Raw genomic sequence first — 22,280 nt, 5'->3', positions numbered from 1 at the left:
TTTTTTCACAGAGACATGCACCATGCTGTGACACACACATCCAAGAGAGGGAAAAGATTGATGGCCAGACATGTGGGGAGAACTGCCACTGATTGAAATCAGACAACTGCAAGCTGTGAGGGAGATTCAGGGGAAACCATTTTAACCACAGCAGTCCAGTCTCAGCATACTTGAGAATGGGCTTTCCTATAACTGATGTCTGTACCACAGGGAAGCTGGAGCAGTACAGTGAGGGTGGAGAAATTGTGACACTATCTAATATATAATGGATGTGTTAGCCAGCTATTTAACATCTAAACTATTTTCTTTGCTAGCATATAAAGACTACAGCATAACATCGGTTGGCTAAAATTGGGGGAATCAGGGCATTGGGCCTGTGAATTTCATAAACAGCCTCCTCCTGCCTTTCTCCTCTTAATTTTTGACATCTGAAATTGAGATACAAAGCTTTCTGAGGACACCTTAACCAGTAGGCGAATCAGTGGCTGGCTGCCATTTAATTCGTTTCAGGAATGATGAACTTGGGAACTGAGGACTTGAGAGCAGCTTAAGTGAACATAAGATCACTGCTGGATCAAATCAAAGGTCCACAAACAAGAGACAAAGGCAACTGGTAGCCAGAGTTCTCTCCTCTGCAACTAGTAGCCAAAAGTATACTGCTGCTTAACCTGAAAGTAGTGCATGGCCATCATGACTAGTGGCCACTGACAGATTGTCCTCCATGAAAGTCTCCAATCCCATTTTAAAGCCTTCCAAGCTAGAGGCCACCCACCACATATTGTGGCAAGGAATTCTGAAGAGTAGTAATAGTAGTGCTGCTGCTGCTGCTGCTACGACTACTACGACTACTACTACTACTAATAATAATAATAATGGCAGGAGTTTGTAAAGAGGATGTAATAATGAAACAAAAGAAGCCTACAGGAAAAACCTATTGGATGGCATAACATAGGCTCTGTGAAGGAAACAATTGATCACATTGTAAGTGGGTACAGCAAAATCACAGAGTGACCACAAAAATCGCCACAATAAAATCATTGCTGTGCTCCACTGGAACGTGTGCAAGAAATATGGAATAACATCAGCATGCCAGATATAACTGTGGTTGAGAAGAAACAAGTGGTGCTCATTGATGTAGCCATTCCAGGAGATAATTGAATCAAGGAGAAACAACTGAAAAATGTCACAAAATACAAAATGGAAATTGAAATACTGTGCCTTTGGGGAAAGAAATCAACCACCACCATTATTGTCATTGGTGCACTAGGCGCAATCCCCAGGCCCTTAAGAAATATCTGGCCAACATAGGCATTGACAGGATAACAGTTGAACAACTGCAACTAGCTGCACCACTAGGAACATGGAACATTATATGGTGATATCTCACCAGTTCTTAAACTTTTGGGTAGAGTTTAAACTAGTGAGGACCCAAAAATCCCAGTCCAAACATTTAGTGGGCTATGACACCGCTGCTTGTTGCAACTACTACTACTACTACTACTACTACTACTACTACTACTACTACTATTCCAAACTACATGAAAGCCAGTTGTTAGCTGGTGTTGAACAATTGATACAAGTCTCAGCCTGAGACCTAAGTATCAACTAGGTATTGGTGTAGTATGTACGCTGTGCCTAAAAATGCTGTTTTTTGCAGATCTGATGGTGTTATTTCAGTATGCAGCAGCAATTTAAACTTTAAAGTAATTCACAAAACTTTTCAAGATGGTTCCAAGTATCCCGATAACAATGGGGACCACTTTAGTATGTTTTGTCCAAAGTAGTGTGATTTCAATGGCCAGGTCTTGCTCATCATCATCTTCTTCATCATCTCTCTTTTCAACAAAAAATAGTTCACATAGCTAAATGAATGGTCTTCTGTCCAAAGAGCTCATATTTCAAACAACAATGCAAAAGAGGCACCACAGCAAAAGATCTTCCCTTTTGGCTGTTAACCAGTTTTTAAACTTTACAGACGGGAAACTTGAAATGGGCAAATTAATAACTGAACTATTTTTACAGGATGAAAAATAGGTACATAGAAACAGCACAAGGACACTTTGGCTTTTTTTGCTTAGTAAAATAACTACCACGTTAGTACTTTCACTGCTGCCTTGCCCTTCCTCACTACATGCTTCCTGAATTCAGATGTCACAAAGACCACCCCCAGTGCCCCCATGATGGTCTAATAAAAGGACAAAAGTTTGCCATGTAAAAGGAAGGCACAATTCTTCTTTGATTCCTCCAGTGCAGATCTTGTTCTCATTTTTAAATGGGGAAAATGTGCTTGCAGTGCCTTCCTTAATGCACATCACTTAGATTACAGAGTTTGGTGTTGGTAACAATTGTGGAGCTATGTGCTTGCAATGAGACATTTTTATGTCATTACAAGTATCTGCTTACAGCCATTAGCAAAGCAGATCGGTCTGGACCAAAATGCTTTCTTTTGTGTCTGTGCGCGTGCGTGTGCATGTGTGTGCGTGTGCAAATCTTATCACTAGATCTCCTTCTTCCATTATTCAAGCTTTTAAAAAGAAAAACAGAGAGTAAGAGAGAAAGAGGGAGGCTTTAAGTGCATTATGCTCCGTGACTTGTCTCTGTCCTCTAGTCAGAATTGTCTGAAATAGGTTTTATTGGAAATCATTATTTATAATCCTCCACTGAAGAGAGAATATTGATCTCTTCTACATAATAGTTACCAGACTGCTGAAAGTACCAAAGAGGGGCTCCAAGCAGGCTGACAAAATGTCAGTGACAATTCATGTTTTTTTTACCAGTTAGGATGCTGGTTTAATATCCTGAAAAAAGCACTTAACACCAGCCTTTTCATAGCATCTGTCAGAGCCCGTCCAGTTGGCTGTTTGTCACACAGTCTGCTCCCAAGTCCTATTGAGGCCTAGCGCACAAACATATCCCCCCTTAGTGGCCTTAGAATTGTTCAGTCAGTCTCCCACCCTTCTGGACTCACAGGAGATCAATTGTTACAACTGTCTGGGACAGTTCTAAATTCCTAACTATGTGCCTTATTGAAAAACAAAATAAAATTTAAAACCATGGTGTATTCAGGAGGCCTGCTTGTGCCTGCCTGCCCTGTGTTCACACAGGCGCAATGCATAATTCATTCCCAATGTGTCTGGCCTGTTATTTCCTGCATCTCCCTTGCAGTGTTATCAGTTTCATCTCAAGGTATAAGTTGGGAATGAGAGTCTTAATTTAGCAAAATACTGTTAGGGGTTATTTTCTGTGTGTGGGTGTTTCACATGCCAAACTAATGCTCAAGTGCTAGCATGTTTGTTTATTTTTGTTTGCAAGCAAGAACAATTAGCTCTAAGGGCTTGCACGTGAAACTGATTAAATAAAACCAGGAAGATAATGTGCATGTACAGGAAAAATAATAGACGGGGGAAAAAACATTTGTATTCATGGAATAAAATGAGTCAAAAAGTACACTGATGGTTAGTGGGGGGGGGGAGAACTTAGGATTTCCTTAAGACTTTTTTTTCTCTTGTAATAAGTTGGGAGGGGGGGGGAGCTTAAGACAACTTTGCAAGCCAGTCCTCACTTGAAAGTAGTAGTAGCTTAGCAAAACTTTTTGAGCCGGAATTAACCTATTGGGCATTTTCACACCTCAGATTTGAACTTGCAAGTAGCCCTTGTTCAAACCTGGGTTTGTAATGCAAATTTGACACATAAATTAGGGCGCAATGCTAACCTGCACTGGAACAGGCAGGCCAACCAGCCTGCGTTGTATTCAGTGCAGGTTTGGTGCTGCCTGAAGTGCAACTCAGAGTAAGGTGATTTTAGTCCCCTTACCCCAAGCAACGCCATAGGCAGCCCTATTTGAGGCATCCCTCAAATCTGTGCCCACGATTTTGCTGGCACAAATCCAAGTAGCCCAAGTAATGCTGTTTGGGCCAGGGGTGGGGGTTGGGATCTGGTCTGCACCACCGGGACTAGTTCCACACCCATCCCGACCCCTCCCCCTGGGCTGCCCTCTACTCACCCAGAAACACCCCCTCCCTGCCACCGTTCCTCTCTCCTGCCGCCCTCTTCCATCTCCTGTGCAGGCCTGCCTGGGCCAGCACAAACCTACCTCCTACAGGCAAGGGGCTGGCTCTGCGAGGCCAGTATACACTCATGCACTGGCCTATCCTCCTCCTGAATTGTCATGAACATGCTTTGTGGCACATTTGCAATGGCTGGGAACTGGCACAAGGGACTACCCAACTTTCCAGTGCTGGTACAGCTGTTCCCTTACCTTGTGGAAGCCTCCATAACTATATTCTCACCACAAGATGCAGCGTACACCCCGTAAGCACAGCTACACCAGGACTGGAAAGTTAGATAGGATTTGGCCCCAAGTTATTAGCAGAAACTGAGCATTTTATATGTGTCGCCTTGCAGTTACGTAGTTTGAGATGGGCAGAAACCTTTGCTTGCAGTGAAGAGGGTAGTAAAGATATTTGAATTATGTTTGCATTTGGGGAAGCTTTAAAGTTCAATTTTCTGTCCATTATTTAATACCAAGATCATGCACAGTCTGTATGTAAAGGAATTACAATGTGCAGAAGGGTTTCCCTTTCACTTAAAAACCAAGGATCTATCCCGGCCATTTTCAAGCGCTGTGCCATGGCACACTGATGTGCTGTGAATGGTGTGCAGGTGTGCCACGGGTATTTGGAGGAGGGTCATTTATGAGTAGGGCCATTGGGAGATATAAGCCCCCACCAACAGCATAGTGTGCCTTGTCAATTGTAAAAAACTGATGGTCTGCCTTGACAATTTTAGTACCTTGTCAGCATGCCGTGAGACAAAAAAGAATGAAAATCATTGGTCTAGCCGAACATGCATCCCAACAGTGTATATTTGCTTGAAAAATTTACATGGCGGTTTTTCACCAAAGATCACAAAGAAGTGTGCAGTTCTCACTAAAACAACATTAAATAATACCAGAGAAGTTCAGGGTGTTGTGTACTTTTCAGATGCACGCCTCAGAGGTCTCAGGTGGAGACAGGACATCTGAGAGAACTGTGGGAACAGTTTCAGTTTGGTTGGATCTGCATTATCTTGTCAGGGTCCTCATTAGTCCTTGGCCCAAATGGACTAGAATAGCGATATTCAAACCCCGGCCCGGGGGCCACTTGCTGCCCTCGGGGGTTTCCAGTCTGGCCTGTGGGGAGCCCCCAGTCTCCAGTGATCCTCTGGCCCCCCGGAGACTTGCTGGAGCCTGTGCTGACCCGACGCAACTGCTCCCAGCATGACAACCAACTGTTCGACCTCTCACCTGAGCTGTGGGACGAGGGCTCCCTCCACTATTTGCTGTTTCATATCTGTGATGCAGCAGTGGCAGCAAAGGAAAGACTGGCCTTGCTTTGTGCAAGGCCTATTATAGACCTTGAGCTACTGTAAGACCTTCATTCATTCATATATATAAATAAATAAATTCCATCTCTAATAAATTCATTTATGTAAATTTATTCAAATTTGAAATGTAAATTAATTCTTTTTACCCCGGCCCCCGACACAGTATCAGAGATGATGTGGCCCTCCTGCTAAAATGTTTGAACACCCCTGGACTAGAAACTTTACACAACCTAGATAAGTGTTGTGTGTGTGTGTGTGTGTGTGTGTGTGTGTGTGTGTGTGCTTGCTTATCTTTTGTTGATTAAATTAAATTGTATGCATTGGCCTTTCTCCAGTGAATCATAAACAAATAAATGTCAAAGAAGTCCGCTCTTCTGTCATATCCAATACAGGGCATAATAATAAAACCAGTTTGAAGGCTTGCCTAAAGAGGCCGGTTGTTTTCAGGAATTCAAAAATTGCCAAAATGGAGGAGGCCACAGAAGCCTTAGAAGTGAGAGGATTCAGCACAACAATGAAAACACCCTGAATTACTACCAAACTTCCTGCTTTAGCCTACATACTTGTGATGGAGGCACATGGAGCAGAGTATCCTCAGACTATCTCAGAGCGTGGACCAGTTCTGGGCCCCAAACCATTTAGGCTTTCAAGGTAATGACCAGCATTTTGAATTGGATTTGGAAGCAGATCATGAACCAGTATAAAATGAATAATAGCAGAATTACCTGGGCCAAATAACTGGCCCCTGTCAACAGCCTGTCAGCAGCATTCTGTCCCAGTTGTAGTTCAAAACAGCATTGTGGAGCCAAGAGGAGGAAGCAGGTAGGTGGGGAGAGAGCGGCTGATGGCTTCATTGCCAACATCATCTCCTTCCCCTCTGAGGGCGATGAGGAGAGAGTGAAATGGTGGCAGTGGCAGCCATCCTCTCTGCTTGCTGCCTTCACCACTTCCACAAATGAGGCATTGGGAGGGCTCTCTTTCTCCTCCTCACTCATGGAGGATGAGACAACGAACCAGTTAAGGTGGCAGACCCAGTGATAGGACCATCTTATGCAGGAGAAATGTGTCCTGGCTAAATGCGTCCCTGGGCTTTTCTTTTTTTTACATCCTAGACATTTGTATTCCAGTGTAGGTATATTTTTATTAGATGCACTTTTTTATTTTTAAAATGCAAAGGCAGGGCTATGATTAGGGCAGTGATAAGAGACTTTGCATATATAACAGGAGGTTTGTTGCCTAGTTATAGTGGAATGCAAAAAAATGGGATGCATAAGAACTGGGCACGAATGTTCACAGGGCCAATTACAAGGATGCATTTGACTGGGACACAATTGTCCAGGATGCAGATACCCTAGAAGAGCTGAAACGGAAGTGACGTCACAGACATCAGATTAAATGAATGGCTTATTTACTCCACCTACAGCTCAATCCAAACCTTCAGTTGAGCTGGTGCAGGCCCCCTGTGCCTGCTCCCAAGTGTTGCAAACATGCTGTGAGACACATTTGTGCTGACTCAGGAGTTGACTGGGCCAGCATGGAGGCCTAAATAGCTTGGTGCAGATCCAAGTTGCCCCATAGGGCAGGCTGGGACTTGACACAGGATCAGGGGAAAAATATTCCCTTATCCCAAGGTGACTTCTAGCCTGCTCCTAACCTGCACTGTTAACAGCACCAGTCACTGCTACCTGGCTGTCCTGGCACAGGTTATGATTGTGCCCCTAGACTTGCGGTTTTCAAACTCTCCAGGAGTTTGAAACCCACAGTAAATTCTTGCAAGGGAGGGGAGGGAGGCAGCAGGGGCAGGGGGAAGGCATTATTATTATGGAATTATTAAGGAATTGAAGAATGAAGTTGCAGATCTCTTGACTAAGGTATGCAACTTGTCCCTCAAAACGGCCACAGTGCCAGAAGATTGGAGGATAGCAAATGTCACGCCTATTTTTAAAAAGGGAAAGAGGGGGGACCCGGGAAACTATAGGCCGGTCAGCCTTACATCCATACCGGGTAAGATGGTGGAATGCCTCATCAAAGATAGGATCTCAAAACACATAGATGAACAGGCCTTGCTGAGGGAGAGTCAGCATGGCTTCTGTAAGGGTAAGTCTTGCCTCACGAACCTTATAGAATTCTTTGAAAAGGTCAATAGGCATGTGGATTTGGGAGAACCCGTGGACATTATATATCTGGACTTTCAGAAGGCGTTTGACACGGTCCCTCACCAAAGGCTACTGAAAAAACTCCACAGTCAGGGAATTAGAGGACAGGTCCTCTCATGGATTGAGAACTGGTTGGAGGCCAGGAAGCAGAGAGTGGGTGTCAATGGGCAATTTTCACAATGGAGAGAGGTGAAAAGCAGTGTGCCCCAAGGATCTGTCCTGGGACCAGTGCTTTTCAACCTCTTCATAAATGACCTGGAGACAGGGTTGAGCAGTGAAGTGGCTAAGTTTGCAGACGACACCAAACTTTTCCGAGTGGTGAAGACCAGAAGTGATTGTGAGGAGCTCCAGAAGGATCTCTCCAGACTGGCAGAATGGGCAACAAAATGGCAGATGCGCTTCAATGTCAGTAAGTGTAAAGTCATGCACATTGGGGCAAAAAATCAAAACTCCACATATAGGCTGATGGGTTCTGAGCTGTCTGTGACAGATCAGGAGAGAGATCTTGGGGTGGTGGTGGACAGGTCGATGAAAGTGTCGACCCAATGTGCAGCGGCAGTGAAGAAGGCCAATTCTATGCTTGGGATCATTAGGAAGTGTATTGAGAACAAAACGGCTAGTATTATAATGCCGTTGTACAAATCTATGGTAAGGCCACACCTGGAGTATTGTGTCCAGTTCTGGTCGCCGCATCTCAAAAAGGACATAGTGGAAATGGAAAAGGTGCAAAAGAGAGCGACTAAGCTGATTACGGGGCTGGGGCACCTTCCTTATGAGGAAAGGCTACGGCATTTGGGCCTCTTCAGCCTAGAAAAGAGACACCTGAGGGGGGACATGATTGAGACATACAAAATTATGCAGGGGATGGACAGAGTGGATAGAGAGATGCTCTTTACACTCTCACATAATACCAGAACCAGGGGACATTCACTAAAATTGAGTGTTGGGCGGGTTAGGACAGACAAAAGAAAATATTTCTTTACTCAGCGTGTGGTCGGTCTGTGGAACTCCTTGCCACAGGATGTGGTGCTGGCGTCTAGCCTAGATGCCTTTAAAAGGGGATTGGACAAGTTTCTGGAGGAAAAATCCATTACGGGGTACAAGCCATGATGTGTATGCGCAACCTCCTGATTTTAGAAATGGGTTATGTCAGAATGCCAGATGCAAAGGAGGGCACCAGGATGAGGTCTCTTGTTATCTGGTGTGCTCCCTGGGGCATTTGGTGGGCCGCTGTGAGATACAGGAAGCTGGACTAGATGGGCCTATGGCCTGATCCAGTGGGGCTGTTCTTATGTTCTTATGTTCTTAAGGCAGCAGCGCGATCCCCAGGATCTCACCGCTCAGGAGCACTGCAACCACCAGTCCCTGCTTTCGCTCCCCAGCATGCAGAAAGCTAAAGTGGAGTGATTGTGCTCTGCCTCCGCAAAACCAGAAGTGGAGCGCAGTCGCTCCACTTTCATTTACCCTGACCTGGGGAGCCCTGCAGAGGTTCGCGCAGGGCTCCCCGCACCCCAGGAAGGCTGCTGCAGGAACTGGTGGGTGCACCCCAGCCTCTGCAGCCCCATCAGAAGTGAAAGTGGCGCGATTGCACTCCGCTTCCAGTTTAGCAGAGGCAGGGTGCAATCGCCCCACTTTCACTTTGGAAGCATCAGGGAGTCCTGCGGACAGTTGCACAGGGCTCCCCACCCCCCCCCCCAGGAGGCTGCAGGAGGCTGTGGTAAATACAGCCAAGCCCCCGCAGCTCCTTGAGTGTCACGATCCTGTGTATCACGCCGCTGCCTTTTCCCTGCCTCCAGGCTGCCCCTGCCTCTAAGGGCAAAGAGGTCAGGACCCACAGGCTGGGGTGTTGCGACGCCCCAGTCTGAAAACCTCTGGCCTAGACTCTTGGCAACAGCAGCCAGTCATATGCCTCTGGCTTCCTTACAAACAGAGCATAAAGGCATCCTGTTTGCCTCAGCATTTGGCATTCAGAGGTACAGAATTCAGAAGTATTCAGAGGAACATGGAAATTCCATTTAGCTACCAGAGCAGCCAGTGTTACTAGCTATTTACCTCTAATTGCTGATAGCTAGTAATCACAAAACTTATGTCCAGTGACAGTATTTTAGTAGGATAAATGTTGGATCAGTTTGACATTAGTTAAACTTGAAATGTCAAGTAAAAAAACCACTGAAATCTCAGTGGTATGAATAGGGTCTATATTGCAGCTTGAAAATGAAATGCAGCCTTCATGACACACCAGATCCATATTATCAGTTGTCATGTTTGTAACAGTATTCTGAGAAAGAATTCAAAGAAACTGCAGGTAATATTTTATCTTAGTCCTTCATTTTGTCCTGTTTTCCATCACAAGTAATGTGATCTTTGTTCATTTTGCAGGACTTTCTAAGTAAGTTTGGCATTCATTTTAGCTGCACTAAACTTTTCAATATTAACTCCTTGGCTGGGCTAAGTAAAGAACACGAGCATTTGTAGGCTCTCATTTACACCATGCAAATCACATTATTTATAGCATTTTTGCCCTAAAATGTCTGCTTCAAAAAGTTCAAATAAAGTTAAAAAGATTTTTGAGCCCAATATAAATTCATACAAAATATACAAGGAGTCAGGTTCGCTTTTGGAAAGAAGGTTTCTTCTTCTTAAAGCGTGGCTAGAATCAGTCCTTATTAAAAGAGTTCACAAATAGCATATTAAATTGTTCAATACAAGATACCAGCATTGCCAAGAGGATGGTTTCCTTAGGTATTCTTGTCATATAAATCGATGCAAAACTATCTCAAACAAGTAGCTCTATATCCGAGTCATCACGTTCCTACATATATTCACTGCCCATTCCTAAACAGTTCCTCTGGGAAAAGCAGATTCTCTGAGATGTGAGTCACGTGTAGCAGGAAAGAGAAGACAGGTACTGATTATTAAACTTTCTGTAAAATAGTACCACAGATCTTAAAGTGAACAAGTCTGTGTTTAATAAATCGGAACATTTACTGTGAAACATGGTTTGCAATCAGTGGGAGGCCTGTTTTCATGGGATCACATTTTCTACAATTGCCCAGTCTCTAAGCCTGTCTATAGCCCCTTCTATTTCTATCCTATTCTTCTGGAGGTAGACCCTGGCACCTGGAGTATGCTTCCAACAGCCAGGGAGCAGTAGAAACTGCAATACATTTCCCAACAAATTTCTATGGTACTTTTGTGTGAGTTTTAATTCAACAGCCAGTCGTGACTGAAAAGGGGTGTATAAATATGGTCAATCATAGAAAAACAAATAAAAAAGAATGATCTCCTCCACTTAAGATATGTATTTTTTTTAAGGCAGGCTTCGGGTGTATAGGTTCTATCTGAGGGGGGTTTACTATACCCAGTATTCACCAGTTGGGGCCAAGTGCAAAATAGGTGGGAAACAATTCAGAAATGCATTGGAAATGAATTTTAAAAATCACCCAACTGATAAACTTGCTACCATAATCTTACTAAGGGCCAGGAAAAGGGCACTGATGATTTAAAAGGGGGGGCGGTGAGGAAAAATAAGAAAAGAACAGACAGGCATGTTGGTGGTTTTAAGCTGCCATTTAAAAAAAAAATGGAAAAGCTGTTACAAATGGATTCTTCAACATATGTTATTAATTTCACTGTACTGGCATTTTGCCAATCAAGCATCAGTCGTGGTTTCTTGGCTTTCATTTTTAACAAGTAAAATCCATGAGGTCATTAATGCAAATGGACACAAGCATTTTTTAACACAATGATTATGGAGAAAGTGACTTTAAAAAAACCCCTTAATTCAAATTCAGCTACTTAAAAATTCAGTTTCATTTTAACAGGGAGATGAATTTCTTACCAAAATGTAGAGCTGTAAACAAAACATTGTGTGAAGAAATTAGAGCACGCTTCTTGAAACTAGTGGAAAAAAATGTTCCACTAAAAATACAGTATATATGAAACCCCAAGAATGTTATACAACATTTAATAAAGCTGAAATTTTATTTTTGGAGAGTCACGTAGCTTCCTTGTAAGAAGCATAAAAATAAGTAAAGGTAAAAAATGGGGCTTCCATTTGGTAAACTCTTTGAAAATGGAATGCACTGATAGAATGTTATTAAAGTTATGTTGACAATAACTTGAAGACAATAGTAAAGTCTTCTCCAAAGTAATATGTAATAAGCTTGTATGTGTAATGTCCTAGTGATCTACCCACACCCTGTGATAGACCTCAGGAACATGCAAGATTTTTTTTTTTTTTGGGGGGGGGGGCCTGTCAGGGGTTGACTAGGTTGGCCACTGGCATTAGAGGGCACACTTTACCAGTCCAGTCCCTGAATCCTCAGTATGCATTGGGCTCTGATGGGGAGGCTTCACTGGAACCTGGTGCAAAGCATTATGCAGGAATCATGGCACTGTTACAGACTTTGCAACTGAAACATTTAAAAAGTTGTTTTTAATCAATTTTCCTTTTCGAAAGCCCAATCCACAAGACATGAGCAACTCCTGACCGTTTTGCAGATGTACTCTGGACGTTTAGAGAGGAGCCCAAGTGCCTTTAGTTTCCTGCTCCCCCTGATACTTCAGATACTGCCTGAAATCAGTGTCCAGTAAACATTCTCCTAGCTGCCTAGTTGTTGCTTATCTCTGGGTAGATCCCACTTGGCTGGGAGAATGTTGAAAGGGTGCTATGGAACTTTCACATGTTGGTGCATGGGAGATTGGAAAACTACAGCAGGCAAAACAGACAAGCATGGGAATAGAAAGCACAAGCACTGCCTCTCCCACTTGTTTCTCTCAGCATCCAAAACACTTCTACAGAGAGCCCGAACAATTCCACATCTAACATCTCCCTGCTGAAGGAACCCTCACTGGAACCAGTCGATCTTAGTAAGCATAATTGAAACGCCTGATTCTGTGTAGTGTACCTGTTCTCCTCTTGGCTTAATCTGCTGGTCTTTTGATGCTGTTGTTTAGTTGTTTAGTTGTCTTCATGCCTGTTTTTGCCATACATTTTATATGTATGTATGTAAAATACATGTATGTATTTTATGTATGTACATGTACATACATGGTACTTTTATATGAGTACTTTATGGGTATATGAGTATATGTATGGGTATATGTATATGTATATGTATATACATATATAGGTATATGTATGGGTATATGAGTACTGGGTATAGTAAACCCCCCTCAGATAGAACCTATACACCCGAAGCCTGCCTTAAAAAAAATACATATCTTAAGTGGAGGAGATCATTCTTTTTTATTTGTTTTTCTATGATTGACCATATTTATACACCCCTTTTCAGTCACGACTGGCTGTTGAATTAAAACTCACACAAAAGTACCATAGAGTACTCATACCATGTATGTATTTTATATGTATGTAAAATAACATCTTATGTGTTATTTGTTATTTATATGGGTACATTTGGTTATTTTTGTGTGTATTTGGTTCTTAGCCGCTATTGTAACAGAAAAATAAACACAATTTTTAAAAATACTACTATTACGCGTACTTACTTTTCTCCAAAAATAGTAACCTGATAGTATTACCAACCAGAACTGTACTGACACCTGAGCAGGTGTTGTCATATGACTGACTACTGGGTGGTAAAAAGGATTTAGAATGAGGAAAGCATAGGCCCTGGTGTCAACATATATGAGTATCATCACAGACAATAGAATAAATCTTCCTTTTTACTAGTTAAACATGGGGTGTTAAACTGAGGGAATTTGCTTTTCAGCATAACTTGAACTGCAATAAGTACAGCCTTCTTTTAAGCCTTCTTTTAAGCAATAAGTAAGCCTTCTTTTAGGTGGTCACATTAATCACTTTATATTTAAGAACATAGGAACATAAGAACAGTCCCACTGGATCAGGCCATAGGCCCATCTAGTCCAGCTTCCTGTATCTCACAGCGGCCCACCAAATGCCCCAGGGAGCACACCAGATAACAAGAGACCTCATCCTGGTGCCCTCCCTTGCATCTGGCATTCTGACATAGCCCATTTCTAAAATCAGGAGGTTGCACATATGCATCATGGCTTGTAACCTGTAATGGATTTTTCCTCCAGAAACTTGTCCAATCCCCTTTTAAAGGCATCTAGGCCAGATGCCGTCACCACATTCTGCGGCAAGGAGTTCCACAGACTGACCACATGCTGAGTAAAGAAATATTTTCTTTTGTCTATCCTAACCCTCCCAAAACTCAATTTCAGTGGATGTCCCCTGGTTCTGGTGTTATGTGAGAGTGTAAAGAGCATCTCTCTATCCACTTTATCCTTCCCATGCATAATTTTGTATGTCTCAATCATGTCCCCCCTCAGGCGTCTCTTTTCTAGGCTAAAGAGGCCCAAATGCCGTAGCCTTTCCTCATAAGGAAGGTGCCCCAGCCCAGTAATCATCTTAGTTGCTCTCTTTTGCACCTTTTCCATTTCCACTATGTCCTTTTTGAGATGCAGCGACCAGAACTGGACACAATACTCCAGGTGTGGCCTTACCATCGATTTGTACAAAGGCGTTATAATATTATCCATTTTGTTCTCAATACCTTTTCTAATGATCCTAAGCATAGAATTGGCCTTCTTCACTGCCACCGCACTTTCATCGACCTGTCCACCACCACCCCAAGATCTCTCTCCTGATCTGTCACAGACAGCTCAGAACCCATCAGCCTATATGTGAAGTTTTGATTTTTTTGCCCCAATGTGCATGACTTTACACTCACATTGAAATGGATATGCCATTTTGCTGCCCATTCTGCCAGTTTGCAGAGATCCTTCTGGAGCTCCTCACAATCACTTCTGGTCTTCACCACTCAGAAAAGTTTAGTGTCGTCTGCAAACTTTGCCACCTCACTGCTCACCCCTGTCTCCAGGTCATTTATGAAGAGATTGAAAAGCACCAGTTCCAGGACAGATCCTTGGGGCACACCGCTTTTCACCTCTTTCCATTGTGAAAATTGCTCATTGGCACCCACTCTCTGTTTCCTGGTCTTCAACCAGGTCTCAATCCAGGAGAGGACCCGCCTTCTAATTCCCTGACTGTGGAGTTTTTTCAGTAGCCTTTGGTGAGGGACCATGTCGAACGCCTTCTGAAAGTCCAGATATATAATGTCTACAGGTTCTCCCGCATCCACATGCCTGTTGACCTTTCCAAAGAATTCTAAAAGGTTTGTGAGGCAAGACTTACCCTTACAGAAGCCGTGCTGATTCTCCCTCAGCAAGGCCTGTTCGTCTATGTGTTTTGAGATTCTATCTTTGATGAGGCATTCCACCATCTTACCTGGTATAGATGTTAGGCTGACTGGCCTATAGTTTCCCTGGTCCCCCCTCTTTCCCTTTTTAAAGATTGGTATGACATTTGCTATCGTCCAATCCTCTGGCACCGTGGCCGTTTTGAGGGACAAGTTGCATATTTTAGTCAAGAGATCAGCAACTTCATTCTTCAATTCCTTAATAACTCTTGGGTGGATGCCGTCAGGGTCTTATCGATCTTTAATTTATCAATGAGGTCTGAAACATCTTCTCTTTTAACCTCTATCTGACTTAATTCCTTGGTCTGGAGGGGCCGTTCGGGCAGCGGTATTTGCCCAAGGTCTTCTGAATTTAAGCATTCATTGGAGAAGTTTCCAAATCTGGAAATGGTGGCAGTTAAATTTTCATTACCAATGAAAACAAGCCGTATACACTTTTGAAAAGATGCAGCTCACCAGTGCCGAGGTTTACATTGTAAAAACTTCCAGTAAAAATTATGTATTCCTGTAGTTTTCTGGAATTCTAAATTCTAAAAAGGTTAAGAGTTAAGATGAGATCTAGTGAACTCTTTCTAACCCTTAAGATGAGAGTGAAGCAAACCAGAAATACACCAAAGGTTTGGTTTTTAGAAAAACATTATTTCCTGAAAAAGTAGACTTGTAATTTATTTATTGCACATGTTTAACAATCTGCTACAAAGGAGCTCCACATAGAACAGGATCCATCCAGTTGGAGACCTGACACTTATAAGTTCAGGGAAACTACGTAGAATAACTGTACAGAAAAACAATGCTGTAAAAGGGGAATTAATCTCAGGCTGTATTCTAAAAGTAGCTCTTTGGGGAGGATACAATTCAGCTACAGTCGACAATTAAGTCCCCTGTCCCCTGCTGCACCATAGCTTGCAGAGCTGATGATGGAGGCTGCACTGCAGGCTATGAGGGGGAACCAGAAGCCTAACTGACGGTAAGTAAAAAAACGTTTTTACTTACCTCCACATAGGCCTGATAGGCCTATCAGTCTCCTTTCACCCATGCCAGCTGTGGAGCTGGCATAGTCCGAGGAGAGCCACGGTGTGGTCCAGGTAGAGGTTACAGGGATGAAATCTGGTATGCACAACTGCCTCCAGATCTACCTTCTCCCTATCCTTCCCAGAAATACCCTGTTACTCCCCCTCCCGGTTCATGGTCCACCCCAGCCAACAACCTACCAGTACTGATGGGCCATCCAGTCAAGCCTGGAGAGTGTGTGGAGCTGCTGGCCCTTTCCTCCTGGGGCTCCTTTGCACACGACAATGATGCAGTGCTTCTGCTGGCTCAGGGTCTTCTGCAATAGCAGAATGCTTGTTCCACTGTTGCAAAAGACCCATAGGCTTGGGTCTTAGTAACAGGCATAAGAACATCAATGAGAATTAAGGAAGTGTCATGTCCACTCAAATATCTGACAAATAAAGGAGGTGCATATGTTTGAGAACAGTGGCAAGCAGATGAAGTGCTTTCAGTGGATCAAGCAAGGCTTTTAAGCAGAAAGTTGGTGTGTATGTAGGGATGACTAAGTGTAAGATTGTGCAAGGGGAAACCATGGTAAGTCAGTGCAAAGCAGCATTTTGCTGAAGTTATTTAATGTATCAAATAATTTTAATTTAAAATTTTCCAAAAAACTGGGAAAAAAATTCCAGAGTGCTTGTTTTGGGCCAAATTCTGCCCTTACATTCCTTTTTTAAAGACTGAAAGCTAAAGATTCAGAGAAGGAGCCTAGCATATCCTTGAGATAATCAGGTCTGCCCAGATCTTCCACCCATCCCTGCATCTTTTGTGCTTATGTGGAGCTATACCTCCCTGGCTCTCAGAGGCAGACTTTGGTGATAGGAACCATGGTAAAAGGGCACTTGGCACAGAGAATGGTTTGCATAAACGTCCTTCACAACATGTATGGCAAGATACTCTGTTAACTCTTGTCTTCTCATAATTCATATTGCAAGTATTCTGCTCTAGGAGGTCTCCATAGACAGACACCCAGCTGGAAGCTCTACTTCACCACCTCAACAAGGGAAGCAAGCACAATGCACCCCACACAGGTTAAAAAAAAATATGGAGGGGGGAAATTCCATGCTGCAATCTATTGATGCTGCATCTCTGTCTCATGTCTCTGCCTCCTGATCCCTCAAGATTATCACAAGTGTCTCTGCTGTCAACTGTGTTTTACAACATCAAAAAGCAGAGCGTGTCTGCTACCTTTTGGTGAATCCTGGGGACTCCAACCATTGCTACTGCTGGCCAAACACCTGAATCCCATTTGTTTTTCAGGACTGCACCATTGCCAGAGGGAACGGAACAGCGGTCCTCTGCAGAGTTCCACTGCAGCCCCAACCCCATCCATGAAAGAAAGATAATGTCCCAAGGCATTATCCTTGGGCATTACCCTTGCCCCCTACAGGGCACCCCGCATGTATACTCTGCTGGCACTACTCTTGCTTGGCAAACACCAAATATGCATCTCAAGCCATAGGACACATCTGGCTGATGTTTTCTATTCCTTATTGCTCTCTATGTGTTTCTCCTTACATAGGCAGCTGCTCTACAGGAGAAGACAGTGTGCAAACCCCAGGTGAATCCTACAGCCTGCTTGCCTTCAATGGCTAGTATGAATCCAACTGCTGCTTAACAAGATGGCTTTGCCCTGCCTTACCTGAGTGCTGCTGGTGCTCCCCTTGTTCCATTCTTACCCTGGTGAAAGGGCTGTTTCCAGCTGGTGATGGATGTTCCCACACAAATCAAATCCTTGCCATAGAGAGGCTTTGTTTTACACGGGAAGAGGGTACAGAGGCTCCTAGCAGTTATTTGGTTCTGCACTTTTGCTGCTGATGCTACTGTAACTCCTGTAGAATATGGGGTGCTGTGGCATCCTTATGACGCAATGTGTGTGTGTGTGTGTGTGTGTGTGTGTGTGTGTGTGTGTGTGTGTGTGCATTTGAGTGTAATGTCCCTGGGGCATATCCTTTCAGATGGGGATGGTGCCTGTGGCAGTGTTGCTTATTCCTAGTGGCTGGCAGGGGGTATCCCCTAAACACTGGCTGCTCATTGGCCCTGCACCTGCCCCAGCCCTTGCTCAGTTAAGTCTGGCAAAGTTCCTCTAGCTGCCAGTGTTGGGGCTGATTGGATGCAGTAATTTGCTCCTTGGACATCACATGGATGACATGCAGATGTCACACAGATGCTACACCAACTTTATGGCAATGACACGCAGATATCACATGGATGACACACTGACATCATGGGGATGACACCCTGCCATCAGGCTGCTGCCCCATGGACAGTCTATGTTGGTGCTCCCATGGTTAATGGGAAGGGCTGCACCACCATGGTTTTGCCAGAGCAGGCTTGGCATTTAGCCGTTATTGTGCCAGCATCAATGTGCTGTTGGTCTAGTGTTGCCAGGAAGGATTTAGGATATGACTGCCAGCGCAGCTTCTGAATAGGATTCAGCCATAACGTGACTACATTTAGCCTGACAGTGGAATCAAGGGAGAAATAATCCTTCCAGTACCAGATGAAGTGCATGGCTTTTAATCCATCAGATACAGTGTTATGTCAAACTTTTGCGACATGCAATTTTCACAACAAGTTGTATTTCAGGAGGGGTGAAAATGTTCACAGCTTTTCCCCACGATCCACTCTGGGACATTTTCTGTGAATGGCCATCATTCCTCTGGTTCACAGCTGCTGAGGTTAGGGCATGGAAAGAGGGGACTCATTTGTGTTGCCAAGTCAGCCAGACCAATGCTCCCCCATACCCAAATGTACTTCTGCCTACATCCCACTGAAAGTAATGCAGTTCAGAGAAATTGCAACTGCACTCAAATGTGAATATTGCTCCTCTGCACCACATTACTGTGGGTGCACATCCACTTTGTAACCTAGTGAGAGTAATACAGTTCAGAGGACGGCATTTGGAAATGCATTTTAATTTGCATTTGGATGCATAGCTTATCCCATTGACACTCCCTTGCACTACTGGATGCATATACCAACATAAAGGTGCACACACAAAGCAGTCCTGCCTATGGAAAAATGCTTCCCCCCCCCCCCAAGTCAACTGCCTTGCAAATAGCTTTGTACCCTTATCAGTGGATGTGAAACATTCCAAGAAAGGGCTTCATTTCACAAAGGGCAAAAATGTCCATGTGTAACTCCTAGTTAGGCTGGCCCAAATGAATTTTACTTGGCTAGATTTTGAATGTGGCACTTCTCAGATAGAAACTATTACGTTCTGATGACAGTTGTACAAGTAGGTGCCCAGATTGGCAAACATATAAACAAGGGCATTATCTTTATTGACTAGGCACCATATCAGCAAATCACACATTTATTTCATTGCCACTAGGGTAATATATTCTACATTTTCCTTATCTCCACTGTAATGGGTGTTTACATTTTGTGGCAAGCAAATAAGTTGAACAGCTTTTTATAAGTAAGAAACTGAAATGCAATATGTATAAACCAATTGGAGCAATCTTGAGTATCTGACATTGATTAACTACACAGGAGCAGAAAAGAGAGGGGATGTCAAGACGATGGCCCTCCCCCATGCCCTCCTCTACCTCTTACTGAATAGATTAGAAGTTTAAATACTCCCATATACCATGTGTCAGATTTAGCTGATTGTCAACAATTACATTAGCTTCATTTACATACCTTTTGAAACAATTTCATGTCAGACACTCTGAGTACTATGTATGTAAACACTTAAAATTCCTTTTAGAAGCAAGAAAGAAAAAAAGGAAAAATCCACCAGCTTCCGTGCTGAGCATTCTTTTAGGACTTGTGTGGAATTTTGTGGTTTTGCTAGCCAGATGTGTATTTTTTGCAAGAATTTGGTCCAAGGAAAGCAAAATAGAGGGTGTGATGTTTTGCATATGAAAGCATGGCCCAAAAGACACAAACAGAATAGTTTGAAGTAAAGATGGCATGAAAAGGAACTTGAAAAGAAAAACTCAAACCAAAAGGAATGGGCAGCAAAGTGGCCCAATGTATTTTATCTGGAAGGACATCTAAAAGTCATCAACACCTAAGCCTAGCCATTATGGTGCTGTGATGCCAGCGTGTTCTGAAATGATCAGGCCATTCAATATATTCTTCTGGAATAGGGGCGGTCCTTGCTTGGGTTAAGGAGACATTTGTTCCCTTTCTCTGGGGTAAGCCCAAGAACCCACTATGGCTCAATCGCTGGCACAAGTCCGTGTTGCTCCATGAAGATGCCCAGGCCCAGGAAGGGGCTCAGGGTTTGGCATGCACTGGTCCTGATGCCCTCCTGAGTCTAATCTACTCTCCTTTCTGCCCCCACCACCAATCTCTTATGTCCATCCTCTTCCCTGTTCTGCCCACCCCTGCCCTATTCAACCCTATTTCCACCTCCCTCCAGCCCCCTGCCCAGGCTTACCTGCTCCAGTGGCTCTCTGAATTCACTGGCACATGGGAGGCCACTCGGGCCTCCCTTCCAGCAGGCCTAATGTGCTTGTCAGTGGAAGCTGTGCTTGTCAGTGGAACTGCCGTAACGCAGCTTTCACTGGTGCAATACTGGTTACACCAGTGGGGGACGGGGATAGGTTTGGGGCACAAGTTGCCATTGAATGTCACCAATAGTAACATTTGAAGCAAATTCAAAGTACAGGCATCCCCCTATATTCATGGGGGTTCTGTTCCAGCCCCTCCCCACAGATACAGAAACAACAGATACAGGGGAACCCTATATAAAGCATTGTACAATGTGCCCACCAACCATTACCTTCATTTTTCGTTATGTGGAAGCATGCATTTTCTTGCTTAACACAGGAAAAGTGTCTTGCTTAACAATGGATCACAATATTTAGGCAGAGAGCCTGCATGCTAGAAGGAAGAGTCTAATCAAACATTAACAGGAAGCAGGAGTTTCTTTTTCTTGTTAACATTCTGGCTGTGTCTCTCTAGCGTGCAGGCTACCTGCCTGCATGTCACATTCCTGTGTTAAGCAAGACACTGTTTCTGTGTTAACCAATAAAGGGCGCGATCCTAACCCCTTATGTCAGTGCTTTCCAGCACTGACATAAGAGCAATGCAACTTCGAGGTAAGGGAACAAACATTCCCTTACTTTGAGGAGGCCTCCGTGACACCCAACTGCAGGATGCAGCACATGTCCCATTGGCACAGCTAAGACAGTGCTGGAAAGTACTGACATAGGGGGTTAGGATTGTGCCCAAAGTAAAATAAAGAAAAATGAAGGTAATGGGTGCAGGGGGCATGGGGCCTCACGGAGAACCACGGATACGTGAAACTGTGCGTACCAGATCTGTGGATACGAGGGACACCTGTACGTCACTCAGGAAACAATCAATACCATAACTGGAATCTTTTCTATAAGACAAGCAAAATTCCTCAGGAGTTATGTGTTACAAGCTGTTCCACCTTTTAAAGCGGATACTGAGTTTCAAGCTGAAGTTAGCTTCTCATAACTTAATGACTTTACTTTGCCCAAAGTGCTGTTTCCTATGACGAAATTAGCATTCAGCAACAAGAAAGGAAAAAACTCATATCTGAATACGTGATCCTTACCTGAAGTTTAATAATGCCATGACCCCACTGATCATTTAATGGCCCTGGATTATGTTAACATTTGACCTGTCATTAATCTGCCACCTTAAATTTTCCAAGCATCTACCCTGCTGGATTCTGATGGGAAAATGGCAGTGGAAAAGCAGAAAACTGTACTAATCTCTCTAATAAATCTGATTCTCCAGATCAAATAAAGGAGAACTAGTATTACGCAAGGATGTGGCGGAAGTCAACATTATGAGGCCCACCCATGATTATATAAATCAGTCAATGACATATCTGACAAAGAAGGATATGCAAGTAAACAAGAATAAAAAAGTCAGACTTCTGTGACAAAAAAATATTAACTCTTTCATAAGAGAGAGCTATAGAATTTTAGGGTAGTTACTTGATTATAATTGAGAAAAAATGGCAGGGAATAGCATTGAGACAAGGCAATGCACCACTGAACCTAAGCAAGGTCTCAAGGCTTGGGGCAAAATGATGTGATGAAAAGCACTAATGTGACACCCCTACATTTTGCAGTTCCCCACCACTGTTCCACATCATTGACCACTGCTGGGTTGGGAACATGGAAACACACACGCCCATTATTAAATGCTCTACAATGGGAAAGTCAGTGCAGGTTGCTTTTTTCAACAGAGGCTCTATGTTCTTCAGCACCTCTAAGATAGCTCTTCACCCCTTTTCCAGGACCAAACCCATATTTACAAGCCTTCCACTAAATTCCCATGGAACACTGCATATCTCCTTTGCTTGGCTAGCCATGCAGTTTCAGGGCCCAAACCTATACAACTTTCCAGCACTGATGTAGCCATACCAACAGGGTGTACACTGCATCCTGCAGTGGGGGGAGTCAACCCCAGCCTCAAGTTTGGGAATGTCTGTTCCCTTATCTTGGAGCTTCATTGCAGCTGCATCAGC

The sequence above is a fragment of the Tiliqua scincoides genome, chromosome 1 (assembly GCF_035046505.1).
Source record: "Tiliqua scincoides isolate rTilSci1 chromosome 1, rTilSci1.hap2, whole genome shotgun sequence".
NCBI lineage: Eukaryota > Metazoa > Chordata > Lepidosauria > Squamata > Scincidae > Tiliqua > Tiliqua scincoides.
Note: the sequence above shows the minus strand (reverse complement) of the source record.